At 48.7% G+C, this 6,203-nt stretch overlaps 1 protein-coding gene across 2 annotated transcripts in view; it reads left to right on the top strand.

Moving 5' to 3' along the window:
• Positions 1-993: 993 nt before the first annotated feature.
• Positions 994-6,203, top strand: part of WIPF1 (WAS/WASL interacting protein family member 1) — an 82,105-nt gene continuing 76,895 nt past the window's right edge. Inside the window, exon 1 of one of the 2 annotated variants that reach the window (XM_043525295.1) lies at positions 994-1,451. The gene's annotated coding sequence lies outside the window, so the exon portion shown is untranslated. The remainder of the gene's footprint in view (positions 1,452-6,203) is intronic. The other variant, XM_043525292.1, reaches the window with a different exon arrangement.

The following is a 6,203-nucleotide window of genomic DNA, read 5'->3' as shown; positions in this document are numbered from 1 at the left end:
AGGCTACTCAAGCCTTGTGAACCTGGGATAGTGGCTTCAGAGCTGCATAAGAGGGAGAATTCTTCCCCATTCCCTCTCCCTGTGGATTCACATTTCCTCCAGCCCAGGTACTTAGGCTGGGTGCTGGGAACAAGATTTTCACCAGAGTCTCAAATGAGTTGATCTGAAAAAAAGTATCTTGATGTAATTTACTCCATACACATTGTGGAATAAACATCTCATGAGTTCCCTCCCATGGACAGTCCATAGGGAACAATTTACCTACATCAGTTTTAAACTGCTTTGAGCTAACTCAGTGACCCAAATGCAAAATCTGGTACTCAGGAGCCTCATGTGGATTTGTGACCCTCTTTAGCGGTCCTTGTGTCTGTGAACCCCAAATGACTGTAAACACGTATCTGCTTTTTTCACTTGTGAGCTTTGTAATATGGATAATATTCTTCATGTGTGAACTAATCCAACTATAAATGGGGAAAATAGACTTTTCTCTGTTTAAACATTGCAGAGGACTATGTGTGTAATGATACAACAGCATAGAAATGGCTTATAAACGTGTTTGAGGGCTTTGCAACATTATATAGCAATACCATTCCACTAAGTGCGGTGATACTGCTTTGGTTTGATAGGAATGCAGCATGCCACATGATAGTGCAGCCCTCAATACTGTCTTGGGGTAACTACTAATCTCTTGGTGAAAGCATGAGCGTAAGACATAACTGGTTTGTTCAGGAACCAGAATACCCAATCTTTGGTCTCATAGTTCTATGAACTTTTGGGCATACATAGTCCTGAGGAATCCAGAATGTATTCAGATTTCTGATTTCCCTGTATGTCTTTCGGCAGAAGCCATGGCTATGCCTTTTTGATGAGGTGTCCACCCCACACAAGGCCTAAAGAGGTTTAGGTGGCTAGATGGGGCAATTAACTGCCCAGGCTGCACCTGGAGGAGGACCCAGGGAGTAGGAATTAATTAGAGAGGAGGCTAAGCTGGTCAGGAACAGGAGTGGCCTGTATGAAGCCCAAGAGCTGAGAGCAGAAAGGGGGCTACAGGGAATTAGTCTGCAGTTATTCCCTGGGTGAAAGGAAGTGTATTTGGGACTCTAGTGGGTAGTCTGCATCTACAATTACTTCCAGGGGGGAGGGAATTTGGGGCTGGCAAAGCTAGGCAGGGAAAGGGCAGTTCTCCTACCAGACACTGGGAAAGCAGCACAGACCAGGCAGTGGAGAGCAGACTGCCTGGAACAGTTTGCCCTGAAAGACTTTGATAGCCTGAAAGAGGAGGACCATAGTGACCTGGCCAGAGGGCTAAGTCATGAAGAGGAAGCTGTAGCTCCTGGAGCAAGAGGGGCTGCAGGGTGAGAGAGGATGATGGGTAGAGAGACTGCCAGAGAAGGGCACAGCACCTGGAAGGAGCTAACCTGCAGAGCGGCCAGGAGGAGGTGTCACAAGTGGTGAGTGGACCTGTGACAGTCTCATATAATACCATTTGCAGTTGCTGAGATGGCCAGGGTTTGTACAGGGATCAAATGAGACAGGTCAGTTAAAAAAAGGAAGACTACGGCTTGTTATACATGTAATGTGCATAAATGGAAAATAATTCTCAGAACAAAGGTATATTGGAACAATCATAGAAGATTAGGGTTGGAAGAGACCTCAGGAGGCTATCTAGTCCACCCCCCCTGCTCAAAGTAGGACCAACCCCAACTAAATCATCCCAGCCAGGGCTTTGTCAAGCTGGATCTTAAAAACCTCTGAGGATGGAGATTTCACCACCTTCCGAGGTAACCCATTCCAGTGCTTCACCACTCTAGTGAAATAATTTTTCCTAATATCCAACCTAAACCTTCCCCACTGCAACTTAAGCCCATTGCTCCTTGTTCGGTCATCTGCCACCAGTGATAACAGCCTAGCTCCATCCTTTTTGGAACCCTCTCTTCAGGTAGCTGAAGGCTGCTATCAAATCCCCTCTCACTCTTTTCTTCTGCAGACTAAATAAGCCCAGTTCCCTCAGCCTCTCCTCATAAGTCATGTGCCCCAGCCCATTAATAATTTTTGTTGCCCTCTGCTGAACTCTCTTCAATTTGTCCACATCCCTTCTGTAGTGGGGAGACCAAAACTAGACTCAATACTTCAGATATGGCCTCACCAGTGCCAAATAGAGGGGAATAAATCACTTCCTCGATCTGCTGGCAATGCTCCTACTAATACAGCCCAGTATGTCGTTAGCCTTCTTGGCAACAAGGGCACACTATTGACTCCTATCCAGCTTCTCGTCCACTGTAATCCCCAGGTCTATTTCTGCAGAACTGCTACTTAGCCAGTCGGTCCCCAGCCTGTAGCAGTGCATAGGATTCTTCCGTCCTAAGTGCAGGACTCTGCACTTGTCCTTGTTGAACCTCGTCAGATTTCTTTTGGCCCAATCCTCTAATTTGTCTAGGTCACTCTAGACCCTATCCCTCATGGACGCTGACTTCCCCTCTGCCCTGTGGGTGCTCAATGCCCAGCCCCTGTAGCACCCTTGTCCCGCCCCAATTCCACCCCCTTCCCCAAGTCCTCGCCCTTGCCCCGCCTCTTTACCACCACCTCCCCTGAGCGAGCCGCATGCCCATTCCTCCTGCTTCCTCCTAAATGCCGCCAAACAGCTGTTAGGCGGCAGGTGGGAAGTGCTGGAAGGGGGTGTAGCAGGGACTTGGTTCCTCCCGGGGGAGGAGGAGGTGAGGATGGGGTGGGGGGAGTTTGGCTGCCAGTGGGCATGGAGCACCCGCTAATTTTTCCCCATGGGTGCTCCAGCCCTGCAGCACCCACAGAGTCGGTGCCTATGCTATCCCTACCCTCCAGCATATCTGCTTCTCCCCCCAGCCTAGTGTCCTCTGCAAATTTGCTGACAGTGCAATCCATCCTATCATCCAGATCATTAACGAAGATGTTGAACAAAACCAGGCCCAGGACCGACCCTGGGGCACTCTGCTTGATACCGTCTGCCAACTAGACATCGAGCCATTGATCGCTACCTGTTGAGCCTGACAATCTAGCCAGCTTTTCTATCCACCTTATAGTCCATTCATCCAATCCATACTTTAACTTGCTGGCAAGAATACGGTGTCAAAAGCTTTGCTAAAGTCAAGATCTATCATGTCCCCCACTTTCCCCATATCCACAGAGCCAGTTATCTCATTATAGAAGGCAATCAGGTTGGTCAGGCATGACCTGCCCTTGGTGAATCCATGTTGACTGTTCCTGATCACCTTCCTCTCCACCATGATTTTTCCAGGGACTGAGGTGAGGCTGACCGGTCTGTAGTTTCCCAGATTCTCCTTCTTCCCTTTTTTAAAGATGGGCACTACATTAGCCTTTTTCCAATCATCTGGGACCTCCCACAATCGCCACGAGTTTTCAAAGATAATGGCCAATGGCTCTGCTATCACATCAGCCAACTCCCTCAGCACCCTGGGATGCATTAGATCTGGCTTCATGGACGTGTGCATGGCCAGTTTTTCTAAATAGTCCTTAACCTGTTCTTTCACCACTGAGGGCTGCTCACCTCCTCCCCATACTGCGCTGCCCAGTGCAGCAGTCTGGGAGCTGACCTTGTCTGTGAAGACTGAGGCAAAAAAAGCATTGAGTTCTTCAGCTTTTTCCACATCATCTGTCACTAGGTTGCCTCCCCCTTTCAGTAAGGGTCCCACATTTTCCCTGACCACCCTCTTGTTGCTGTAGAAACCCTTCTTGTTACCCTTCACACCCCTTGCTAGCTGCAACTCCAATTGTGCTTTGGCCTTCCTGATTACACCCCTCAGCGCTGGCTCTAGGCACCAGCAAAACAAGCAGGTGCTTGGGGCGGCACAGTCCTAGGGGCGGCATTCCAGCGCCGGCCCTGCCGCCCCTAGAAATGTGCCCCGCCGCCCCAGCTCGCCTCCACTCCGCTTCTCCCCCCTCCCTCCCAGGCTTGCCATGCACGAAACAGCTGTTTGACGCAGCAAGCCTGGGAGGGAGGGGGAGAAGCCGGCGTGCTTGGGGGAGGCGGCGGTGGTGGAGCGGAGGTGAGCTGGGGTGGGGAGCTGTTCCTCTGCCCCTCCCCCCTGTTACTTTCTGCACTTCCCCCGCTCACCTCCGCTCCACCTGCTTCCCTGAACGCGCTGCCTCTCCCTCGCCTGAGAGGGAGGGGGGAGAAGCGGAGCGGCAGCGTGTTCAGGGAAGCAGGTGATGCGGAGGTGAGCTAGGGCGGGGGGATTGCATGGTGGGGAGCCACAGGAAGCAAAGGGCGGGGGGAATGTGGCATGCCCAGGGGAGGAGGTGGGGCTGGGGATTTGGGGAAGGGTTTGGAAGGGGCGGAGTTGGGGTGGAGCCAGGGGCGGGGGGGGGCACAAAAAAAAAAAGCGGGGGCGGCCAAAAATTTTTTTGCTTGGGGCAGCAAAAATCCTAGAGCCGGCCCTGACACCCCTGCATGCTTGAGCAATATGTTTATACTCCTCCCTAGTCATCTGTCCGAGTTTCCACTTCTTGTAAGCTTCCTTTTTGTGTTTAAGCTCACCGAAGATTTCTCTGTTAAGCCAAGCTGCCATTTTTGCTATTCTTTCTACATATCGGGATGGTTTGTTCCTGCACCCTCAATAAGGCTTCTTTAAAATACAGCCAGCTCTGTATTGGGCTTAGAGGGACAATAGTGCATAAAGGAGAGTCCTTCTACCCACAACAGCTAAAAAGCGATGCCCTGGATAAACCCTGCTAAGCTACTATGTCACCAGCACTTTTGTTTTGAGAACTATTTTATTCAGGTACTCAGCACTGGGCTATGAGGCATTAGCTTCATAATAATAACCTTCTAGAAAGGTTTCCTTTCTAGAAAACTGGAGGAAGCCTAGGTTAAAGGAAGAAGAATCTGTTGCTTGCCTGCCAAAGCAATTTCTATATGAACAAGTTAATTGAGGTAAGACGACAAATCCTGCTCAGAGGCCTCATGTGGAGAGGGGTAATTGACCTCCCCACATATCTCCTTCCCACTGTTTAATTATGTTTGTTTTTTCTGCTGCCTGCCTCTCTGCCTGCAGCATCATGTCTCCAGAGCTGCACTACTCTACCCCCGCTGCCTGATCTCAAAGCTATCCGATGCAGGCAAGGCCTGGGGTTGAAAGATCATTCTGTTGGGAGGGCTGGACTATCTTTCAGCCCTGATTCAGATATGCTGCTATTCTACCTGGAAGGTCAGGGCAATGCTGAACTGACTGAGATAGCATGTAGCACTTTCACTTTGCCAGTGGAACTAATGGCCACATAATAGCACTGAGGCCAAGAACCCAGCAGGATTCACCAAGTGATCATCCTGTCTGGATAAGAAGTACTTCCTGAGTTCAAGGGGGGAATCTAAAAAAATAACAGAGATTTGGAAGGGATATAAGCCCTCATGCTTCAGGCCATAACCTCCCTCTAACAATTGGGGGTTAGGAATAAACTTTCTCTGGGAGCAGGCTACCCTGTAACCACTTACTGGGGAGTTTTTTGTACCTGCCTCTGAAGTATCTGGTGCCACTCCTGGAGGCAACTGGTCTGATCTAGTCTGACCATTCCTATGCATTTATGATGGCAGGAAATAAGTTGGTTTGTTCTTGTGACCTGGTTATAACTGGCTTTCTCCTCTTGATTCTCATTCTCTGTTTGACTCCCATGCATGGTGTTATTGGGGTGGAGTAGTGAGTGTTGCTGGAAGAGTGTGCTGAATGCTACTCTTCACCTTATAAGCTTTTTCATTCTTTTTTATCTGCCTGCCCACTCTCTAGTTACTTCTAAGATATACCAGTTTTTCCCAAACTTTTCTCCCCCTATCGCTACCCAAATCCCGTATTTACCTGTGAAAGGGCACTTTATAAACAAAGGTTTCAGAGTAGCAGCCATGTTAGTCTGTATCCACAAAAAGAAAAGGAGTACTTGTGGCACCTTAGAGACTAACAAATTTATTTGAGCATAAGCTTTTGTGCTCAAATAAATTTGTTAGTCTCTAAGGTGCCACAAGTACTCCTTTTCTTTTTATAAACAAAGAGGATATAAGATGATGTAGGTTGCCTCAAAATGGGCCTGTATCCCTCTTAACTTCTGAGAATTAAATATATGGCTAAAGGTTTTTATATGCCTCAGAAAATGCCTTAATTATACAATGTGTCGCTATAAATTCTATGGGATTTTAATATAACCCCTGGAGTTTGAATGCT

This window comes from Chelonia mydas, chromosome 11, assembly GCF_015237465.2.
Source record: "Chelonia mydas isolate rCheMyd1 chromosome 11, rCheMyd1.pri.v2, whole genome shotgun sequence".
NCBI lineage: Eukaryota > Metazoa > Chordata > Testudines > Cheloniidae > Chelonia > Chelonia mydas.
The sequence above is the reverse complement of the archived record's forward strand: the minus strand, read 5'-3'. Positions and strand labels throughout refer to the sequence as shown.